The 25,271-nt window shown below is 40.4% G+C and overlaps 1 non-coding gene across 1 annotated transcript; it reads right to left on the minus strand.

The window, feature by feature from the left end:
* Positions 1-20,724: 20,724 nt before the first annotated feature.
* On the minus strand, positions 20,725-20,797 carry TRNAK-UUU (transfer RNA lysine (anticodon UUU)). Its single transcript has one exon. It is a non-coding gene; the product is annotated as a tRNA-Lys (tRNA).
* Positions 20,798-25,271: the final 4,474 nt, after the last annotated feature.

Raw genomic sequence — 25,271 nt, forward strand, 5'->3', positions numbered from 1 at the left:
ATGGGTATTCCTCTGCTGCAGGCAAATCGAGTCCAACTCATGGAAATCCCCTGTGTTAGAGAGTAGAACTGCTCCATAAGGTTTCTTTGACTGTAATCTGTACGGAGCTCTCCTGGTGTTTAAGCACTGGACTGCTAACTAAATGTTACGGGAGAAAGAAGGCAGTCAGTTGGCTCCAGAAAGAGTACAGCTGTGAGGCACCGTCGTCTCCACCGCAATGGTTTGGATTTTTAGTTTAATCTTGACAGATGAGCAGGGGCACAAGTGCACTTGACTAGAAACCCTGATGGTATAACGGTTAAGTGCTACAGCTGCTAATCAAAGGATCAACAGTTCAAATCTGCCAGGAGCTCCTTGGAAACTCTATGGGGCAGTTCTACTCTGTGCTTTAGAGTCGGAATTGACTCGACGGCACTGGGTTTGGTTTTTGGCTTTGCTAACCTAAAGATTGGTGGTTCTAGCGAAGAAAAGGAAGGGCCATCCCCTGCATTTAAGATTACAGCCAACACGTGGGGTCACCACATGGGGTCACCACGAGCCACAGTCGCCTGGATAGCAACCAACAACAATTTTTAAGGAAGCAGATTGCCGGGTCTTTTCTTCCACGGTGCCACTGGGTAAGTTCCCACCTTCAACCTTTCAGTTACCCTTAGGTTACGGAGTGCAAATCATTTGCGGCACCTGGGGGCCTTCCTCATACGCTGTAGTGATTCTTTTTCTATAGGATCGTTAGACTTTTCTTTTGATTAAAAACATCCCTTTCCATCTACCACCCTCATACACATAATAGGTAATATCGGAACAGAAATGAAAATCCTAACTACAACAGCATGTAGCATATTGGAATTTCTTGCTCCATCAATTCCTAAGTTTCCTCATTGACTTTCAGTTCCTTATTTTTACATTTTCAATAAAATATGCAAAAGGTCAAAAACAAACCAAATCAAACCCATTGCGGTGCAGCCGACTCTGACTCACAGTGACCCTGTATATAGCACAGGGCAGAACTGCCGGGTGAGGTTTCCAAGGCTGTAAATCTTTACGAAAACTGACTGCCACGTCTTTCCCTCCATGAGCGGCAGGTGGGTTCGAACCACTGACCTTTTGTTAGCAGCCAAAAGTTTAACCGAAGGCTTGCACCACCAAGGCTCCTAAATAGATATAGGGTTTGTTTGCTTGTTTGTTTTTAAAGAGTTCTGCATTGAATAGCTGAACTACTCAGTTCTATTAGAATCCAGAGCCTTGCAATGCAAATGTTTGCTAAGATCGAACCAAGGACGTTTAGATCTTCAGTCTAATGCCCTCCCAGTTGAGGTATTTCAGCAACTGAAAAGGTTTCTTTAGTTATTTCTTCAAAATATTATCATGGCTGCTATGTTGTCAAATATTTGGTCTCGACTTATTCTGTATTATGCCCTCAGACAAAATTATAAGAGCTCCGTTGTCATTCATGTCTGAAAATGGGTTCCAATTTTTGGAGGCCGGGATGGATTAGTAGAGAAGGAACAGGGTGACAAAGGGTAGGAACAGACAAAACTGAGCAAAGCTTTTCTGCTTGTTTACCTCTGACTCTTTCGCACTCCAAACGCTGCTCCTACTAAAACTAAGGGAATTTCGAACGAAATGATCGAGGCTGTTCTTTTTCTCTTCTTTCAGTCCTTTTTCTGTCCTGCTCTTCAATGACACTGGAAAAGGAAGAGTGGATTAGTGAGCATGTTAATGTGGTTGCAGGCTTCTTGCCTGGAACTGAGGAAGCCCTGAGCATGCCAATTCTGTTTTCTCTATTTCCTTCCTTTTTTCTTGTCTTCCTTGTCCTGACACAGGCGCCCTGGATGGTAAGGAGATGCAGGAAGTATAAATAGGGAAACATTTCAAGGCAATTCTTGGGATAATGTGCTTAATAACTACGAATACGAAAAATGTGTTTTAAAAAGAAGAAAAATACAGAACTGTTCGAAACTGTAAAAACCGAATGAGTGTGTATAGTTTCAAACCCTCGCAACGAAAGCACACTCTCCTATAGAGCCACCCCTTTCTCAAGACTGAAACATCATGAAGATCCTCCCTGAAATATTAGCCGTTTTTCTAAGGGGTTTTGGCAGATTCTATAATTGACCGGACAGAAAATCCACTGTTTCACATTTCGCTGTTTCTAAATCCTCAAACTACACCAGGAAATAAGTAAAGAGATTGAGGACCAAAAAACACCTTCTGCTCCTAGGACGTTCCATCCCATTGTCCCTCTCCAAGGTTCCTGCCCGAGTAAGCTGACCTGTCCATTTTTTCCTGAAACCACCAAGAAAAGTGTATGATGGAACTTTCGCTTGTTTTTTCAACTTCTCTCCCTATCCTCTTTTTCTTTTTTATTCTCTTCTTACAAAGTTTTCCAAGCCCCCTTCTCCTTAAGAAGAAGGGATTATACCAGTCTAAGAGAGGATATTTCAATACTTACATTTGACAAAGGACCCTTATGTAGAATAGATGAAGAACCCTATGAAACACTAAGAAAGAAGACTGAAAGTCAACGGGAAATAGCAAAGACTGAACATAAACTTTACTGAAATACATAGTTAAATGCAAATTAATAAACACAATGAAATAATACTACTTTTCAAAAAATTGCATTAGTTAAAATAACTGATGATATCAAGTGTCTCTGACCATACGGAATTGAAACTTTCATACATTGCTTACGAAACTGTCAACTGGTACATCAACATTGGTACACTACTTGGAATACTGCCTCAAACACACAACCTACAGCCCAGAAAACTCACAGTTGCAATTAGACCCTAGAAAATGCACGCTTATTGGTCTTGAAAGACATGTACAAGAATGTTCATAACGTCATTAGCCATTTCAAATGTATACCAACAGTAAAATGAATGAAAAAGTCTGAAGTCCAGTATTCATACAATGGAATATGACAGAGCAATAAGAAAGAAATACTGCTACTAGAAACAGTATGGATGCATCTAATAAAAAGCATACTGAGTGAAAGAATCTGTACTCAAATGAACACATACTATATGATTTCATTTTTTATATTTCAAAGCTCAGGAAAAATTAATCTATGCTAGTAGAAGTCAGAAGATTGGAACTGATTGGGATGAGATACAGGGAGCTCCTGGGAGCTAAAAACTTCTTTGCCTTGGTTTGAATTTTGGTTCTACAGTGTATACATATGTATTATTCATCAAACTGAATAAGTTTTATGCATTTTACGATATGTGAATATAGCCTCAATCTAAACAGAAAAGTGGAGGAGAAGTGTTTCCTTCGATATTTTCTGATTTCTAAAAAGAAGCCAAACCAACTGCCATAGAGCGAATTCCGAATCATAGTAACCCTATGGAACAGAGTAGAACTGCCCTATAGGGTTTCCGAGGAGCAGCTGGTAGATTTGAACAGCCAACCTTTTGGACAGCATCTGATCTCTTAACCACTGCACCACAAGGGCTCCACGTTGCGTACATCGTATGTCATCGTTGTTTTTGTTGTTGTTAGGTGCTGTCCAGTTGATTCCGACTCATGGTGATTCAATCAGTGCTGTTCGAATTGTAGCCTGCAGACTGATGCCTGTCTAGGAACAGCTTTTTCTTACCTTACTGTGAGCGTTAGAAACTTGAATTTGTATCAATTTGACATGACAGTACATTGGACTTTTCTTATTAAATAAGGCAGAAACAAATTTGTATGTAAATCAAAACAGGTATGGTTCATACCTAAGGTCAGTTAGTCAAATGTGTGTCTTTGTATATAATACAGTATATAGCATACTTTTCTATGTGTAAAAACCATGAAACACTTTCAGATACACTAAAACATCTTTAACAAAATAACACAGTAATAATAATATTTTGGTGTAAATCACAAAGTAGTGCGTGTTTGTTATTATGAACCATTGTATTTATACCTCAAATTTTTAATATAATATGCTTTACAGGGGATGGTTCATAACTACAGGACAGGACATCCAGTAAGAAGCTCAATAGAGACACGGAAGACCTAATTACAACAATCAACCAACTTGACCTCATTGACTTATACAGAACTCTCCACCCAACTGCTGCAAAGTATACTTTTTTTTCTAGTGCACGTGGAACATTCTCTAGAATAGACCACAAATTAGGTCATAAAACAAACCTCTGCAGAGTCCAAAACATCGAAATATTACAAAGCATCTTCTCAGACCACAAGGCAATAAAACTAGAAATCAATAACAGAAAAACTAGGGAAAAAAAATCAAATACTTGGAAACTGAACAATACCCTCCTGAAAAAAGACTGGGTTATAGAAGACATTATGGAGGGAATAAGGAAATTCATAGAATGCAACGAGAATGAAAATACTTCCTATCAAAACCTCTGGGACACAGCAAAAGCAGTGCTCAGAGGCCAATTTATATCAATAAATGCACACATACAAAAAGAAGAAAGAGCCAAAATCAGAGAACTGTCCTGACAACTTGAACAAATAGAAAGTGAGCAACAAAAGAACCCATCAGGCACCAGAAGAAAACAAATAATAAAAATTAGAGCTGAACTAAATGAATTAGAGAACAGAAAAACAATTGAAAGAATTAACAAAGTCAAAAGCTGGTTCTTTGAAAAAATTAACAAAATTGATAAACCATTGGCCAGACTGACTAAAGAAATACAGGAAAGGAAACAAATAACCCGAATAAGAAATGAGATGGGCCACATCACAACAGGACCCAACTGAAATTAAAAGAATCGTATTAGATTATTATGAAAAATTGTACTCTAACAAATTTGCAAACCTAGAAGAAATGGATGAATTCCTGGAAAAACACTACCTACCTAAACTAACACAGTCAGAAGTAGAACAACTAAATAGACCCATAACAAAAAAAAAAGAGATTGAAACAGTAATCAAAAAACTCCCAACAAAAAAAAGCCCTGGCCCAGATGGCTTTACTGCAGAGTTCTACCAAGCTTTCAGAGAAGAGTTAACACCACTACTGCTAAAGGTATTTCAAAGTATAGAAAATGACAGAATTCTGCCTAACTCATTCTATGAAGCCACCATATCCCTGAAACCAAAACCAGATAAAGACACCACAAAAAAAGAAAATTACAGACCTGTATCCCTCATGAACATAGATGCAAAAATCCTCAACAAAATTCTAGCCAATAGAATTCAACAACATATCAAAAAATTAATCCACCATGACCAAGTGGGATTTATACCAGGAATGCAAGGCTGGTTTAACATTAGAAAAACCATTAATGTAATCCACCATATAAATAAAACAAAAGAAAAAAACCACATGATCTTATCAATTGATGCAGAAAAGGCATTTGACAAAGTCCAACACCCATTTATGATAAAAACTCTCACCAAAATAGGAATTGAAGGAAAATTCCTCAACATAATAAAGGGCATCTATACAAAGCCAACAGCCAACATCACTCTAAATGGAGAGAGCCTGAAACCATTTCCCTTGAGAACAGGAACCAGACAAGGATGCCCTTTATCACCGCTCTTATTCAACATCGTGCTAGAGGTCCTAGCCAGAGCAATTAGGCTAGACAAAAAAATAAAGGGCATCCGGATTGGTAAGGAGAAAGTAAAACTATCTCTATTCGCAGATGACATGATCTTATACACAGAAAACCCTAAGGAATCCTCCAGAAAACTACTGAAACTAATAAAAGAGTTTGGCAGAATCTCAGATTATAAGATAAACATACAAAAATCACTTGGATTCCTCTACATCAACAAAAAGAACATCGAAGAGGAAATCACCAAATCAATACCATTCACAGTAGCCCCCAAGAAAATAAAATACTTAGGAATAAATCTTACCAAAGATGCAAAAGACCTATACAAAGAAAACAACAAAGTACTACTACAAGAAACTAAAAAGGACCTACTTAAGTGGAAAAACGTACCTTGCTCAGGAATAGGAAGACTTAACATAGTAAAAATATCTATTCTACCAAAAGCCATCTATACATACAATGCACTTCCGATCCAAATTCCAATGTCATTTTTTTAATGTGATGGAGAAACAAATCACCAACTTCATATGGAAGGCAAAGAAGCCTCGGATAAGTAAAGCATTACTGAAAAAGAAGAAGAAAGTGGGAGGCCTCACTCTACCTGATTTCAGAACCTATTATACAGCCACAGTAGTCAAAACAGCTTGGTACTGGTACAACAACAGACACATGGACCAATGGAACAGAATTGAGAACCCAGATATAAATCCATCCACATATGAGCAGCTGATATTTGACAAAGGCCCAGTGTCAGTTAACTGGGGAAAAGATAGTCTTTTTAACAAATGGTGCTGGCATAACTGGATATCCATTTGCAAAAAAATGAAACAGGACCCATACCTCACACCACGCACAAAAGCTAACTCCAAGTGGATCAAAGACCTAAACATAAAGACTAAAACGATAAAGATCATGGAAGAAAAAATAGGGACAACCTTAGGAGCCCTAATGCAAGGCATAAACAGAATACAAAACATTACTAAAAATGATGAAGAGAAACCAGATAACTGGGAGCTCCTAAAAATCAAACACCTATGCTCATCTAAAGACTTCACCAAAAGAGTAAAAAGTCCACCTACAGACTGGGAAAGAATTTTCAGCTATGACATCTCCAACCAACCCCCCATGATCTCTAAAATCTATAGGATTCTGTCAAAACTCAACCACAAAAAGACAAACAACCCAATCAAGAAGTGGGCAAAGGATATGAACACGCACTTCACTAAAGAAGATATTCAGGCAGCTAACAGATCACATGAGAAAATGCTCTCGATCATTAGCCATTAGAGAAATGCAAATTAAAACTATGATGAGATTCCATCTCACTCCAACAAGGCTGGCATTAATCCAAAAAACACAAAATAATAAATGTTGGAGAGGCTGCAGAGAGATTGGAACTCTTATACACTGCTGGTCGGAATGTAAAATGGTACAACCACTTTGGAAATCTATCTGGTGTTATCTTAAACAGTTAGATCTGGTGTTATCTTAAACAGTTAAATCTGGTGTTATCTTAAACAGTTAGAAATAGAACTACCATACAACCCAGAAATCCCACTCCTCGGAATATACCCTAGAGAAATAAGAGCCTTCACACGAACAGATATACGCACACCCATGTTTATTGCAGCTCTGTTTACAATAGCAAAAAGCTGGAAGCAACCAAGATGTCCATCAACTGATGAATGGATAAATAAATTGTGGTATATTCACACAATGGAATACTACGCATCGATAAAGAACAGTGACGAATCTGTGAAACATTTCATAACATGGAGGAACCTGGAAGGCATTATGCTGAGTGAAATTAGTCAGAGGCAAAAGGACAAATATTGTATAAGACCACTATTATAAGATCTTGACAAATAGTAAAAACTGAGAAGAACACATACTTTTGTGGTTACGAGGCGGGGAGGGAGGGAGGGTGGGAGAGGGTTTTTTACTGATTAATTAGTAGATAAGAACTGCTTTAGGTGAAGGGAAGGACAATACTCAATACATGGAAGGTCAGGTCAACTGGACTGGACCAGAAGCAAAGAAGTTTCTGGGATAAACTGAATGCTTCAAAGGTCAGCGGAGCAAGGGCGGGGGTTTGGGGACCACGGTTTAAGGGAACTTCTAAGTCAATTGGCAAAATAATTCTACTATGAAAACATTCTGCTTCCCACTTTGAAATGTGGCGTCTGGGGTCTTAAATGCTAACAAGCGGCCATCTAAGATGCATCAATTGGTCTCAACCCACCTGGATCAAAGGAGAATGAAGAACACCAAGGTCACACGATAACTATGAGCCCAAGAGACAGAAAGGGCCACAGGAACCAGAGACTTACATCATCCTGAGACCAGAAGAACTAGATGGTGCCCGGCCACAACTGATGACTGCCCTGACAGGGAGCCCAAGGGAGAACCCCTGAGGGAGCTGGAGATCAGTGGGATGCAGACCCCAAATTCTCATAAAAAGACCAGACTTAATGGTTTGACTGAGACTAGAGGAATCCCAGCGAGCGGTCATGGTCCCCAAACCTTCTGTTGGCCCAGGACAGGAACCATTCCTGAAGACAACTCATCAGACATGGAAGGGACTGGACGGTGGGTAGGAGAGAGATGCTGATGAAGACTGAGCTACTTGTATGAGGTGGACACTTGAGACTGTGTTGGCATCTCCTGTCTGGAGGGGAGATGGGAGGGTAGAGAGGGTTAGAAACTGGCAAAATTTTCAGGAAAGGAGAGACTGGAAGGGCTGACTCATTAGGGGGAGAGTAAGTGGGAGTAAGGAGTAAGGTGTATATAAGCTTATGTGTGACAGACTGACTTGATTTGTAAACGTTCACTTAAAGCTCAATAAAAATTATAAAAAAAAATTTACTTCCGAGTCTTGGAGAGCTTGACTCTTGTGATGAAAATGCTGCCGTATGCTATTCCACATAACCAACATAAATACATACTCTAGTGTTTGCATTTTGTTGGCAATGTTTTCAGTTTCTCTTTTGGTATCTCTTTTTCATGTCTGGTCTTTAGCAATATTTTCTAAGGCATCTAGAATCTTAGTGTACAATTCCAGGCTTGCACTCATTGTTGCAGCATGGGCTTCCCAACATGTATTAGAAAGACCATTTAATATTCAATCATTGCCTAAGTATGTTTTAAGAACTACCTATTGGGTGAGCAGAGGTGGCAAAAAGTGTGTGGAGTAACTGAGCAGTAGAAAAAACCCAACTGCTTCCAGCCAGCATGTGAATGTGCAGCACACGGTATGAAAATGGCAATTCATTACATTCTAAAATTTTCTGCCTTTATAAATTTGCATGCCTTTATAATGCCCTGACATATTGGCAGCGTTGTCATAGGACTGGCCTCTGCACTTAGAGAAATCGATTTTGCAAACTTCACATAAATAGTGAAGCACTTTATTTGCAATTTCTTCACTGGTATGATTTTTTCAGCTGCTGAATGTGATAAATTGCTCAACAGGTTTTCCACCTGTTGGAGATACATATTTTAAAACAATAACTTAGGTGATCTGTATGAGAAAGACCAGGAGTAGAATCTACAGGCAAACTGAAATACCAAGGTATGCTTATTTCACTGAATATAATTGATCAAACTTTATCACTTATTAAGTTGATTAATTCTTCACACGTTGTTTTAGACACATATGATGGGTTGCCATTTTTTGTGTTATCATATTTTGAGATGTGACCTGCTAAAAATGAATTAAACTGAGAAACAAGTTCGAGTAAACGCTGAAAATGTCTGTTTTGTGGGAACACTTCATTTCTTCCCTGAAAAGATAGCCCGTGCTAAACGGGTATTAAAATGACAGCAATAAAGCATTGAAAACGGCTTTCCAATACTGACGTTCTTCATTAGTTTGTGTTTCCAGTTCATGAGTTAAGCGAAAACCATGTCTTTGGTTTAAATATGGCACCATACAATCTCTGTGAATTGAACTGTTTTTCATGTTTATCAATCAAATTCAAATTGCTAAATCCATCCGTAGGAAATGGAAAATCAAATGATTCAGGACTGAATAGTTTGCAAGCAAAACAATATACAGAGGCAACTGATGGAGAATCCCTCTTACAATTCTTACCATTAGCTTTGCACCCTAGAAATATATTCGGGCTACAGAACCTTGTTTGTTTACCATCCAGAAAATTTTGACATGAATTTTCAAATGGTCTACTGTGATGTTGAAAATCACTTTGGACCTGTTTTGATTCAGTAATTTACATCATTAGAAGAAAAATTATTCCACAAAGCAGGATCTGTATTTGTCATTCATGGGGTTCGCAGGTGCAACAATTCCAGATTCTCAAACAGTTTCACTTTTTACACCATTATTAATATTTTTTTACTACAGCTAGGAATGGATGCAGAATTTGGAAAAAATTCTGTTTTATTCATATTGCTATTAGTAATTTCAGCAGTAGTGGTACCAATACAATGATTTGCACCCATTAAAACCAAGCGTTCAAAGAAGATGTCTCTTCTGATTCATTATGTTTTGCAGCAGTTGGGTGGAGTGTTCTGTATAAGTCAATGCGGTCAAGTTGGTTGATTGTAGGAATTAGGTCATCCGTGTCTCTATTGAGCTTCTTACTGGATGTCCTGTCCTTCTCCGAAAGTGGTGTGTTGAAGTCTCCTACTATAATTGTGGAGGTGTCTATCTCACTTTTCAGTTCTGTTAAAATTTGATTTATGTATCTTGCAGCCCTGTCATTGGGTGCATAAATATTTAATATGGTTATATCTTCCTGGTCAATTGTCCCTTTAATCATTATGTAGTGTCCTTCTTTATCCTTTGTGGTGGATTTAACTTTAAAGTCTATTTTGTCAGAAATTAATATTGCTACTCCTGCTCTTTTTTGCTTATTGTTTGCTTGATATATTTTTTTTCATCCTTTGAGTTTTAGTTTGTTTGTGTCTCCAAGTCTAAGGTGTGTCTCTTATAGGCAGCATATAGACGGATCGTGTTTCTTTATCCAGTCTAGACATTCTGCCTCTTTATTGGTGCATTTAGTCCATTTACATTCAGCGCAATTATAGATAAGTATGTGTTTAGTGTTGCCATTTTGATGCCTTTTTATGTGTATTGTTGACAATTTCATTTTTCCACTTACTTTTTTGTGCTGAGACGTTTTTCTTTGTAAATTGTGTGTTCCTCATTTTCATAGTATTTGACTTTATGTTTGCTGAGTCATTATGTTTTTCTTGGTTTTTATTTTGAGTTATGGAGTTGTTATACCTCTTTGTGGCTACCTTAATATTTACCCCTATTTTTCAAAGTAAAAACCTAACTTATATTGTCCTATATTGCCTTGTATCCCTCTCCATATGGCAGTTCTATGCCACCTGTATTTAGTCCCTCTTTTTGATTATTGTGATCTTTTACATATTGACTTCAATGATTCCCTGTTTTGAGCATTTTTTTCTTTTTAAAATTAATCTTAATTTGTTTTTGTGATTTCCCTATTTGAGTTGATAGCAGGATATTCTGTTCTGTGACCTTGTGCTGGTATCTGATATTATTTGTTTTCTGACCAATTTCCTTTAGTATTTCTTATAGCTTTGGTTTGGTTTTTGCAAATTCTCTAAGTTTGTGTTTATCTGTAAATGTTTTAATTTTGCCTTCATATTTCAGAGAGAGTTTTGCTGGATATATGATCCTTGGCTGGCAGTTTTTCTCCTTCAGTGCTCTATATATGTCATCCCATTGCCTTCTTGACTGCATGGTTTCTGCTGAGTAGTCTGAACTTATTCTTATTGATTCTCCTTTGTAGGAGACCTTTCTTTTATCCCTGGCTGCTTTTAAAATTTTCTCTTTATCTTTGGTTTTGGCAAGTTTGATGATAATATGTCTTGGTGATTTTCTTCTTGGATCAATCTTAAATGGGGTTCGATGAGCATCTTGGATAGATATCCTTTCATCTTTCATGATGTCAGGGAAGTTTTCTGCCAACAGATCTTCTACTATTCTCTCTGTGTTTTCTGTTGTCCCTCCCTGTTCTGGGACTCCAGTCACACGCAAGTTATTCTTCTTGATAGAGTCCCACATGATTCTTAGGGTTTCTTCATTTTTTTAAATTCTTTTATCTGATTTTTTTTTCCGGCTATACTGTTGTCAATTCCCTGGTCCTCCAGATCTCCCACTCTGCATTCTAATTGCTCGAGTCTGCTCCTCTGACTTCCTATTGCATTGTCTAATTCTGTAATTTTATTGTTAATCTTTTGGATTTCTGAATGCTGTCTCTCTATGGATTCTTGCAACTTATTAATTTTTCCACTATGTTCTTGAATAATCTTTTTGAGTTCTTCAACTGCTTTATCAGTGTGTTCCTTGGCTTTTTCTGCAGATTGCCCTGTTTCATTTCTGAGGTCATCCCTGATGTCTTGAAGCATTCTGTAAATTAGTTTTTTTATATTCTGTATCTGGCAATTCCAGGATTGTATCTTCATTTGGGAAAGATTTTGATTCTTTAGTCTGGGGAGTTGTAGAAGCAGTCATGGTCTGCTTCTTTATGTGGTTTGATATCGACTGCTGTCTCCGAGCCATCACTAAGATATTGTAGTGATTTATTCTATATTTTCTCACTGAGTCTTATCTTGTTTTGTTTTCTTTCAATACACATTGATGGGCTACTAGATTGTGCTGTCTTGATTGTTGTAGCCCTTGACTTACTTATGACCTATTACCAGCTGGTTTGGGCTGTTAACAGATATATATGCCTGAGTCCATTCACTATTCTTGTGTAGAATCTGATTTTGGGTCATCAAGTGTGTGATGCACCCTATGACCTATCCACCTTGAGAAGTAGTGGTGATAGTTGTGTGCACCAGATTCTAGTAGCAGCTGGGTTTCACCCTCCGGGGGGGGGGCAGGATGCTGACAGGCTTCCCCCAAGTGTCAGTGAGGTAGGTGTGTCTCTATTCCTAAAGCACCTTGGTAGGTGGGCTCTGCAGCTGTACCTTAGGCCCCCATTGCAAGTACCTCTACAGATTGGTAGGTGTCACCCTCCTTAGACTCCTAAGGCAGGAGGCTAAGTGGTCTGGGGGGAGCTTCAGCCCTCAGTTCCCTGTTGTGGGTCAGTGAGGGCTCTGTTGAATACACAGAGATATCAGTCCTGGGAAACTTGTTTTTCCAGGAATCCACTAAAAAAAAATGCAGTCAGATCCCTATTAGAAATGCCTTTGCATTATAATAGCCACCTTGTTCCCTGTAGGGATGAAAGCCCGAGACTGTGGATCACATATGCTTGGTTGGAGCTGGTTCTGTGTTTTTAGTCCAATTAGGGAAGGATTTTTGGTTCCTCGGTTTTTTGTGGTTGCTTCTCTCAGGCTGGAAGAATGGGTTAGGAAAAGACCAAAAAAAAGGGAAAAGAAAAACCGAGGAGCAGTTCTCCCTCTGCCTCAGGAAATTCCAGTGTTAATGAAGCCGCCTGGGAAGGGGAGGGGAGGTTTCAGAAAAACAGGAGACAGTAGCACACCGGAATATACACAAAGTTACTTATCTTGCTTGGGATGACTATTTTATCTGAGATTCCTGAGGGGCGTGTCGCCTATGTGTGCTGGCTGGGTAGAGATTGCCCCCGACGGTCAGGCCCGCAGAAGCCAAGCCGCAGTCAGTTCCTCGGCTGCAAGTCCAAAGCTCAGCATCAAGGTTCTCTGGCTGGGACGCTGCACTCCCAGTTCTAAAACCAGTCGCTGCCTCCTGGGGAATTCTCCTCCCACCAGCCATGTCGCCGCGCCACCCACAGACCGGCTGGGCCCCCTCGCAGAGTCAGTTCAGGGGGGTAGGGCTGCGCCCCGTGTTTGCACCGTCACAGGATGTGGTGCTCAGTTACCCTGCGCCCAGTCCAAAGCCCCGCACCAAGGTTCCCCAGCTGGGATGCTGCACTTCGGCTCCAAAACCAGTCTCTGCCTCCCGGCGACTTCTCCTCCCGCCAGTCACATCAGGGCACCACCCGCGCTAACCGGCTGGGCCCCCTCCCGAAGTCAGTTCAGGAGGGTAGGGCTGCGCCCCGTGTTTGTGCCGTCACAGGATGTTGTGTTCAGCTCTCCTGCGCCCAGTCCTAAGCCCGGTGCCAAGGTTACCTGACTGGGACGCTGGCTCCAGGCTCCGAAAACAGTCTCTGCTTCCCCATAGTTGTTCCTTCTCCGTTTCTGTCACTCAGGTCAACTCTTTAAATCTGTGTTTGTTGTTCAGGGTTGGTAGATTGTCATGTATGTGATAGATTCACTTGTTTTTCCGAGTCTTTGTTGCAAGAGGGATCCGAGGTAGCCTCTACCTAGTCAGCCATCTTGGCCCCCCTCCGTTTTCTTTCCTTTTATCTCTTGTAAGATAAAAGGTGGTGCAGGCCACACCCTAGAGAAATGCCTCTTCCATTGGATGAGGGATGTGACCTTAGTAAGGGTGTTACAATCTCACCGTTATCCTCTTTAGCATAAAATTATAATCACAAAATGGAGAACAACCACACAATACTGGGAATCATGACCTAATCAAGTTAACACTTATTACACTTCTTTGGGGGGAACACAATTCAATCCATTACAAAAGGTGATCCAAAAGAATGCAGAAGTTATCGAACAGTATCATTAATATAACACACAAGTAATATTTTCCTGAAGATTAATCAAATCAAAAGCCGTTGCAGCTGTACATCAACAGGGAACTCCCAGAAGTTCATGCCAGATTCAGAAGAGGACATGGAACCAGGGATATCAGTGAAGATATCAGATGGATCTTGGCTGAAAGCAGAGCATACCAGAAGGATGTTTACCTATGTTTTATGGACTATGCAAAAGCATTCGACTGTGTGGATCATAACAAATTATGGATAACAGTGTGAGGAATAGGAGATCCAAAACAGTTAATTGTGCTCATGAGAAACCTATACATAGACCAAGAGGCATTCGTTTGAACAGAACAGGGTGATACTGGTTTAAAGTCAAGAAAGGTGTGTGTCTGGATTGTAACCTCTCACCACACTTACTCAGTCTTTATGCTAAGCAAATAATACAAGAAGGTGGAACACATGAAGAAGAATGCAGTATCGGGATTGGAGGAAGACTCATTAACAACCTATGATAAGCAGGCGACACAACTTTGCTTGCTTTAAAATGAAGAGGAATTGAAGCACTGACTGATGAAGATCAAAGACCACAGCCTTCAGTATGGATTACACTTCAACTGGATCAATAAGCAACAGCATAATAAACGGAGAAAAGATTGAAGTTGTTGAGGATTTCATTTTACTTGGACCCACAATCAATGCCCACAGAAGCAGCAGTCCAGAAATCAAACAATTCATTGCATTGGGCAAATCTGCTGCAAAAGGGCTCTTTAAAAGGTGTTAAAAAGCAAAGATGTCACCTTGAGATCTAAGATTTGCCTAATCCAAGCCATGGTGTTTTCAATTGCCTCATGTGCATACAAATGCTGAACAATGAATAAGGAAGACTGAAGAAGGATTAATGCCTTTGAATTATGGTGTTTGTGAAGAATATTGAATATACCATGGACTGCCAGAAGTACAAACAAATCTGTCTTGGAGAAAGTACAGCCAGAATGTTCACTAAAAGCCAGAATGTCAAGGCTTCATCTCACATGCTTGGACCTGTTTTCCGAATGGATCAGTCCCTGGAGAAGGACATCATGCTTGGCAAATGAAGGGTCAGGGAAAAAGAGGAAGACACTCAATCAGATGGATTGACACAGTGGCTGCAACAGTGGGCACGACTGTAACAATAATTGTGAGGATGGCTCAGAACCAGGCAGTGTTTCATTCTTTTGTGCATGGGGTCACTATGAGTTGGAACCATCTCCATGGCACCTAAAACAACATGTTTAGGTAAGCCTATGTTTAGCATTGTAAGAAACTGCTAGACTGTCTTCCAAAGTGACTGTGTTATTTTGCATTTTCTCAGCAATGAATGACAGTTCCTGTAGCTCCACATCCTTGCCAGCATGTGGTGTTGTTAGCATTTGGGATTATAGCAACCGAACAGCAATAATAGATGTGTAATGGTATCTCATCATTGTATTAATCTGTAATTCCCTAGTAGTGTATGAGGAATGGATGGTACTGAAGGAAGAAGTTCAAGCTGTACTGAAGGCATTGACCAAAAACAAGGCTCTGGGAATTGATGGAATACCAACTGAGATGTTTCAAAAAACAGATGCAGCACTAGAAGTGCTCACTCATCTGTGCCAAGAAATTTCTAAGACAGCTACGTGGCCAACAGACGGGAAGGGATCCATATTTATAGCTATTCCCAGAAAAGGTGATCCAACTAAATGCAGATATTATCCAACAATACCATTAATATCAGATGGAAGCAAAATTTTGCTGAAGATCATTCAAAAGCAGCTGCATCAGTGTATCAACAGGGAACTGCCAGAAATTCAAGCCAGATTTAGAAGTGAACATGGACCCAGGGATAACATTGCTGATGTCAGATGAATCCTGGCTGAAAGCAGAGAATACCAGAAAGATTTTCACCTGTGTTTTATTGACTATGCTAAGGCATTCGACTGTGAAGATCATAACAAATTATGGATAACATTTCAGAGAATGGGAATTTTGGAACACTTAATTGTTCTCATGAGAAATCTGCGCATGGAACAAGAGGCAGTCATTTGAACACAACAAGGGAATACCGCATGGTTTAAAGTCAGGAAAGGTGTGCGTCAGGGTTGTGCCCTTTCACAATACCTGTTTAATGTGAGCAAATAATCTGAGAAGCTGGGCTATATGAAGAAGAACAGGGCAGCAGGATTGGAGGAAGACTCATTAACCACCTGCATTATGCAGATGACACAACCTCCCTTGCTGAAAGTGAAGAGGACTTGAAGCACTTACTAATGAAGATCAAAGACCACAGCCTTCAGTACGGATTACACCTCAGCATAAAGAGAATAGAAATTCTCACAACTGGACCAATAAGCAACATCATGATAAATGGAGAAAAGTCTGAGGTTGTGAAGGATTTCATTTTACTTGGATCCATCATAACACCCATGCAAGCAGCGGTCAAGAAATCAAAAGACACGTTGCATTGAGCAAATCAGCTGCAAGGCATCTCTATAACATGTTAAAAAGGAAAGATGTCACCTTGAGGACTAAGGTGCACCTGACCCAAGCCATATTGTTTTCAATCAACTTGTAAGTGTGTAAAATTTGGACAATGGGTAACCAGTTCTGTTTTGGTTTTTTTAATGGCACATGTCTTCTGTATACCTTCTTTGCTGACTTATCTCTTCAGATATTCTACCCACTTTTTAATTGGGTTGGTTGTGTTTTTATTATTGTGTTTTAGGAGTTTGTTATATATCTTGGATCCACCAGGATCACCAATTGCCATCACGTTCATTATGACTCATAGTGACCCCATGTGTTGCAGACTATAGCCTGAACTTAAGTCCTTTCTCAGATATGAGTTTCGTCTTATGTATTTTGATGCTTTGTTGTTAGGTGCATACACACTCAGGATTATTATGTCTTGGAGAATTGACCCTTTAATCATTATGTAATCCTTTCTTTATTTTTGACAATTTTCCTTGCTCTGAAATCTGACTTGTATGAAATTAATATAGCAGCTCCAGCTTTCTTTTGCTTAGTGTTAGCATGGTATATCTTTCTCCGTCTGTTTACTTTTAATCTATCCATGTTTTTATATTGAAGTGGGTTCTGTGTAAAGAACAAGTAGCTGGGTCTGTTGTTTTGGTTCTTCTTAATCCACTAGGATAGTCCATGTTTTTTAATTGGCATTGTAATGTTTAATGTTATGTTATTGTCAGCTAGGCCTTGATTCTCAGCGGTTTGGCATGTGCTCTTCCATAATGTGATCTGGTATGAGCAACCAATCAGTTAAAAAAGGACTTTCCTTTGGGGTGTGGCCTGTCTCCAGTATATAAAAGGGTGTTCTGACAAATCTCACTCCCTCTTGACCCTGTACTCTTCAGGGCACCTGATCTCCTGTTCTTGGGATATATGCCTGCAGAAGTCTCTAGCCTGCTGCCAGACTTGCACATCTTGGATTTCCTAGTGCCTGCAAGCCTATGAGCTAACATGTAGGAAGGCTCATTAGAAACCTGCTATATGCAGATGACCCAAGTCTGCTTGCTGAAAGTGAAGAGGACTTAAAGCATTTACTAATAAAGATCAGAGACCACAGCCTTCAATATGGATTACACTTCAACGTAAAGAAAGCAAGAATCCTCACAACTGGAACAATAAGCAACATCATGATAAACGGAGAAAATACTGAAGTTGTCAAGGATTTCATCTTACTTGGATCCACAATCAACACCCATGGAAGCAGCAGTCAAGAAATCAAAAGATCCATTGCACTGGGCAAATTGGCTACAAGAGATCTCTTTAAAGTGCTGAAAAGCAAAGATGTCACCTTGAAGACTAAGTTGAGGCTGGCCCAAGCCATGGCGATTTCAATCGCATTATATGCATGTGAAAGCTGGACAATGAATAAGGAAGACCAAAGAAGAATTGACCACTTTGAATTGTGGTGTTGGCAAAGAATATTGCATGTACCATGGACTGCCAAAAGAACAAACAAATCTGTCTTGGCTTTAAATATGTCATTCCTTTGCCTTCTTGCCTGCATGGTTTCTGCTGAGTAAAAATCCAAGCTTATTCTTACTGACTCTCATTTGTAGGTGACTTTTCGTACATCCCTAAAAAAAAAAAAAAAAAACTAGCTGCTCTTAAAATTCTCTGTTTACCTTTGGCTTTGGCAAGCTTGATTATAATATGTCTCAGCGACTTCCTTTTAGGATCTACCTTGTGTGGGGTTCAATGACCAACTTGGATGGATATCTTCTCATCTTTCACGATATCAGGGAAGTTTTCTGCCAAGAGATCTTTAACAATTCTCTCTGTATTTTCTTTTACCCACCTCTGTTCTGGTACTCAGATCACTTGTAGGTTATTTCTCTTGATAGAGTCCCAGATAATTCTTAGCATTTCTTCTTATAATTCTTTTATCTGATTTTACCTCAAGTATGTCAGTGTCAAGTGCTTTATCTTCCAATCTCACTAATTCTGATGTCCATTTCCTCAGTTCTGGTCCTTTGACTTTCTACTGAATTGTCTAATTCTGAAATTTCATTGTTAATCCTCTGAATTTCTGTTTGTTGTCTCTCTATGAACTCTTGCAGCCTATTAAATTTGTCATTATGCGCTTCTCTAATCTTCTTAAGTTCCTCTAATGCTCTGTCTGTGCCTTCCTTGTCTTGTTCTGCATTTTGCCTGATCTCCTTCCTGGTCTCTTGAGAAGTTCTCTATATTAATCTTTTGTATTCTGCCTTTGATAATTCCAGGAATTTCCCTTCCTCTGGAAGATTTCTTGACTCTTTATTTTGGGAGCTTTGCTGAAGCTGTCCTGGTCTGCCTTTTTATGTGATTTGATATTCACTGTTGTCTCTGAGCCATCAATAAAGTTATTGTATTTATTTGTTTTATGTTTACTTACTGTGTCCTAGCTTCTCACTTTGTTTCATTTTGATATGTGCCCAAATAAGCTGCTCAGGTGAACTGGTTTGATTATTGATGCCTTTGAAGCTCTAATGTCCTATCACCAGTTGGTTGGAGCTGTTACTAGGTATATGAGTCCAGGAGTCAGTTCACTTGTATGGATTCAGCGCAGGTGTCCAGGTAGTCGGTCACCAAGTGTGTGGAGCAGGCTCTCACCTACAGTCTTAGATGAGCAGGTATGATTGGTGTAGGAACAAGTATCTGTCTGCAGTAGGGGGCGATGCCCTGAGCAAGGCAGGGGACTGATAACAACCCCTGAGTGTCTGTGAGGAAAATGTGTCCCTGGTTCCCAGAGTGCCTAGGTGGCTGTGTTTTGCAGCCAGACTACGGACACCCAATGCTGTTGGCTGTAAGACTGGGAGGCACCACTTAGCCTTGGATCCCTGTCAAGGGTGGCTAGGTCACATAGGTGAAGCCACCAGTCCTCAGGCCCCTGATGTGGGTAGGTGAGGACTGTGCTTAATAGGCAGAGCAATGTCAGAAGTCACGAACCTGACTCTTCACCATATAGCTGAAACAGTTGACATTAGTCTTCAGGTATATACCCTGTTGTACTGTGCTAATGAGGGCCTACACTGTTGAAATGGTCCCACACAGGTCCATGCAGGTTTGAAAGTCCATGGACCACTTATGCCTGTGCTTAGGCAGAGGAGCTGTTTCTGCTCTGAGTTCCCAGTTTACAGGAGCTGGCAGATTATTTTTTCTCCTTGTTTGTTAATTTGTTCCTTCTCCCAGGCTGGGAGGATGGCTCAGGGCTCGAGGCAGGTCCTACTTCCAGCCCAGGGAAAGCAGCTATCACTGAATCAGGCTCAGAACCCAGTGCAGGGTGGGGAGGGATCAGTTAAATGGGAGAGAGTTTTTTCCAAACGGGTGTTTTTTTGGCCCCTGGGTTAGATTAGAGGCAATCCTTATCTTTTGCTAAGAGCATCACTTTTCACTGATTCCGTAAGCATGAGTGAACTCTCCATCAATCAGTCTCTCCCAATGTGGAAAACATGTCCTGAACACCTCTGCTTGCCTCACTAAGGTCGTGCCAGCAGATCTTGCCTGAGGGGTGCTGGTTCCCACCAGGTCAGGTCTGGCAACTCCTCACTGCTTCTGAACAATCTCTCCCTTTCCCTGCCACTTGGTCCACTTCCTCAACTTTCCCTTTCATGTTCAGGGCTCATAGATTGTCATATATAATCGATTCACTTGTTTATTTAGGTCTTTGTTATAAGAGGGACCACCAGAAGCATCTGACTATTCCACCATCTTGGCCCTGGCTCTGAAGTTTGTTTTTAGAAACCTTCATCTCATTTGGAAGAACTCAGCTGCCTCAACTTTTGCTGACCCCTTGAGGGCAGTGTAGAACTGCTCCATGGTGTTTTCTAGGCTTTCACCTTTCAAAAGCAGTTTACCAGGCCTGTCTTCTGAGGAACCTCTTGGTGCGTTCAGACCCCCAACCTTTTTGCTATTAATTAAGCATTTAACCCTTTGTCCTTTCTCTGTTCTCCCTGCTCTATTCTGACTCTTGTTGAGCAAAGAGCAGGAAAAGATGAGTCAAGAAGCCTATAGTAAATGTCTGGAAGAGTTCCTCTAAGGGGCAGCGGAATGTCAATAGGCTTCTAAGGGAAATAACTAGGGTAAAATGAGAGTAACGCCTGAACAGGGACTTGAACCCTGGACCCTCAGATTAAAAGTCTGATGCTCTACCAACTGAGCTACCCAGGCCTCTACATACAACTTTTCTTGAGTACCTAATGGAGGTTTTATGTAGGTCAGTTCCTTTTATGTTTCATGTCCTGGTTCCCAGATAGCTTCTTTGTAATTCTTCTGCCTGTCAAGAAGTTTCTGTTCCAAAAAGATGTCATAAGCGCTAGGAGAATTTCTCTTCCTTTTGTCTTGTCTTCTGTCTCTTTAGGCTTTCAGAAACAGACTTGGTCACCTAGACAAAGCACTACCGGCTTTCAGAACACATTGCTACACCCAGAGGGTTTCATGCCCACCCGCATCTATTTTTCTTAAAGCAACACTCGTGCTACTCTTTTTTGTATTCCTTTGCATTGTCTTATATTTTTTCTTGCATCCTTGGGAAGCAGAGGAGAAAAGAGATAAAGGAGAGAAAAACTGAAGACCAAAGAGAATGTTCCATAATGGTGGGGCAAGCAAAGAAGCATGGGTTTAGTCTTCTGCACCTCTTTGCTTACTTTTCTTCTTGATGCCCTTTGTTACCATCTGTGAGCCACTTCTTTTCATTTTATTTCTCCTCCTCCTTCTCTTTGGTCTCCTTTCTCTTTTCCTCCTTCAGGTCTTCATGTCATGAATACTATTTGCTATTCAGATCCAAGTGAAAATGATAATTTTCTTGACGAATTAGTGAACATTGGTACATAGCATCCAGAATATGACCTAAGATAGTTTTGAGTTTTGACCCAAACCTGGAGAAAATACTGTACAAGGGATCTGGGAACAAATGGGGAAGTTTTGGAGGGAAGGAAATTTAACCTGTCTGGGGAGGAAAGACAGGGTAGGGAATGGAAAAAGACTATCGTTTACTTCTTCCAAATAACTTGGCACTTCCACGAAACCCAGACTATGTGAAAACTGAGAGAATTTGTGATTACCTAACTTTAGGAATTTGTGGATTTCTCCTGTCTCCCTTTCCTACCCTACCAATATACAAGGCAGAGTTGGAGATGGGTCACACAAAATCATCTTGAATTGTTTTGTGGATCAATCCACAGGGAAACTAGGGAAAGACGTTTAAGCAAAATACCTTGGGGTTAGTTAGCATTGTCTACTTTCTCTACATTTGATGTAGACTGGAAGACACCAACCTGTAGCTCACACAGAGGGACCACTCTCCCAGGGAGATTTGGGACACACTACCTCCTCCCACCTCTGCATCAGGTGATTCTTTTACTTGTGGGTAAAGGATAAAGTATTTTAAAAGCTATGTTTTAAAACTCTTTGTTATAAATGGATTATAATAAAATATTTTCCTGGCATTAAAAGCAGACATTTCTGACAAAGGGAGCTCTTGTTTGAGCTTCCAGACTTTTCTCCCTGGAGCAACAGCATATTATATTTGAGAAAAAAAATCTGAACATATCAGCTTCTGGCAATCTGTATCCTTTTATGGCAGAGTTCAGTTCTTGGCTTATAATTCTCCACCAAAATGCATCATCATTATAAGTGACTTAGATGAGAGAGCCCTGGAAATATGTCACTTCTGATTATCTCACAATCTCGGCTTACTAATTCTAAATTGTTTTCAGAGGCTTCCGATGATATTTGATTCCTTTTTTGAATGTTGTAAAAATTGCCTTCAATTGCAAAGTTAAAAAATTGAAAACAGAAAATTGATGTTCCCTTATCAACACTTTAACTTATTTGCTTGTACCATATCCTCACAGTATTGGCTGCATGGTCTAATGGATAATGTTTCTGATTCCAGATCTAGAGGATTGAGGGTTCAAGTCCTTCCACGGTTGTTTATTTCTAATTGCACAACAAGTAGAAGATTCTTGAATTGGCTCCCAGTGACTGAGGTGTTTCTGGAAAGAAGAATTGATATAGGTGAAGTTTCTTCTGTCACATATCAATAATTAACATTAAAGAGGCTTTGGAAATCTAAAATGGGCTGAGCCTCTTTATTGTTAATGTAACAACAACGCATTCCTGCATCCCTCCATGTTGGGAACTTACGAGTGTATATTTGAAATCCAGGTTGCTCTAGCCACAATATCAACCCCTGAGTTCAGCCACCCCAGAACTATCCTAATTGTGCTTCACAATATTCAGCGCCATATTAACCCCTGCTCTATAGGGTCGATACGATTTGGAATTGACTCGAAGGCAATGGGTTTGGTTTGGTTTTTTGGGGGGGGGGCCTATCCTTCTACCCACACACAAATGATTGCATATCTTTGTGGCTGACATCTGTCTAATGGTCTCTTCAAAGGGGACTTTTGCTTCTCTTTACTCCTCTCACATTCAAATGCTCTGATGAGCTGCCTTCTGGGTCAGCTGGGAGGCAAGTTCTGTTAGAAAAATGGAGTCCTCCCAAGTTAAAAGGAGACTTCACGCAATTCCTGTGAAATGGAGAAGATCCTTATTGGGACAGAAATTGGCAAAGAAGAGATACAAGTCATCTCACTTGGAGGTTGCTCCTTCTTAGGTTTACTAAGAAATTCCAAGAAGATAATGATAATCAGTATGAACTCCAGAGTCCAAAATCACTCTAGAGGCAAAGCTTATCGCTTGGTTTTCAATGAATATCTTTAAGGAGCTCCAAATCTTCAAACTACAATGCACTGTCTTCAGGACTCACCCTACCTCTGTGCAGAGACTCACTTCTCTACAGCCACGTGCTTTAACAAATGTCCAGATGACAGACCTTTGTAACATTCTAGTCTCAATAATGACCGTGCTTACCAAACACTAACATGAATAACATGAATTTAGGGTGTATAACATGAATATACACCCTAAATTCGTAAGTATCCTGAATAAATGAAATCTCAGATCAAACTCCTTCTCTCCACTTTCCAATCCTATCCAATGCCCTTAAAGAAAAAGAAAACAAGTCATGTCCACTCCTCCTTTCCCAAAGTGAAAGGACTTAGCATCTCCATAATCCAGCGACTTGGGGATGTTCCTAAAAATTTCCACATTTAAATTCCATTATCAACCTTTACCTCTCAACACTGTGCCATCCTCCTCATTCCTTCCGTCACTATTTTGCTCATCTATTTGACAGTAGGACAAAGAATAAGGTTGCTGTGCACATTGAATGAATACCTCTCAAATGATGCTGCAAATCTGACTTTCCACATTTGAAGTCTTGCTCTTCAGATTCCCATTGAGAAAAGCAAGCATGTCAGTAGTAAAATGCACTGTAAATATTCCCAGAGCTGCTCTAGGAGAAAGCTGGGCTCAGTAGCCTTTTGTGTATGAGTGAGAAAGAATTATGGGAAAACTTAAAGCATCCACACCAGAACAGGGTCATGAATCCTAGATCCTCAGACTAGATGCCTGGTGCACTGAGCTCTCCAGGAGTTTGATGGGCTCAGTAAGAGTCTATTCAAACCAAAAAGTCTTGGTCACTGCTTGACCTTTCTGTCTCATTCTTTCCTTTGAATATTAAGCACCCAAAATGTTGCTGCAAATACAACATATTCTAGCCCAAAGTCGTTTGGGGATTCTGTTTTTAAGCTTCACGTTGCTGTGCTAGCACGTGGAATCCGCAAAACGGGGCCTCCCTGTGGCTTTTTCCAAAGACTCCACTCTCAGCAACTGCTCTTCCAGAAACACGGCAGCACAGGAGCGCATTCCAAAATGCTCAGCGATTTCACCTGGAGGTCGCGAAATTTTGGGCAAAACTAGTCGTATCTTTTTGTGAGACATACGCTTTGAAAGCACTTATTTTAGCCTCTCTCTTCCCGAGGGCCTGCAGAAAGCATGGGAGCTTGATCACTTTCTGCCTCCGTGACGGGCCATATCCTATCCGTTTTTAGAGACTCATCTTCAAACCTTATTCCTCTTCTCTCTGCCATCTACCCCTCTGCTGCTTCTTCTCCCCTCCGCTTAGAGTCCTCCCTTCCCCCGTCATAAATTCCGCCACTCTCTCCTATTCATTTCCTTCCTAGCACCTACTCTTCTTCGCATTCCAGTTCCCAGAGAGGTGTCGTTCTGATAAAGCAGTAACTTAATCTATAGATTTCGGACACCCTTCCCTTCCAGCCAAGAAGACTTGGATTTTCTCTATATCTGGATTAACAGTCGCACCACATCAGGAATTTGCGAGCTTCCCCAGTAGTAGGAAAAGTTTATAAGGAGCGAATTTGTTTTGAAGGTTGTGCCCATCCCATAATGCGCTTCTCTTGTGCTTCCTCATTAAGGAAATAATTAGGTCTAAATGATACGCTTTAATTACAGGAGTGTCCATCCATCTTTCTTCTCTCTCAATATCAGAGCCACAACCTTGAGGAGGCAAAACCAAGTTTCCAAACCCAGATGTGGGAGGCAGCCGTTTGCAAGAAGCATTGTTGCACTAGTTGCTCTTCGCTGTTGTCTAATAAACACGTTGCCATGGAGCAGATCCTACCCCATGATGAGAGGCTGGTGGGTTCAAACTGCTGACTTTCATGGTTACCAGTTATACCTCCTAACCACCGCACCATCCGGGCTCCTGTTTCAGTTA

Source organism: Loxodonta africana, chromosome 1 (genome assembly GCF_030014295.1).
Source record: "Loxodonta africana isolate mLoxAfr1 chromosome 1, mLoxAfr1.hap2, whole genome shotgun sequence".
Taxonomy (NCBI): Eukaryota; Metazoa; Chordata; class Mammalia; order Proboscidea; family Elephantidae; genus Loxodonta; species Loxodonta africana.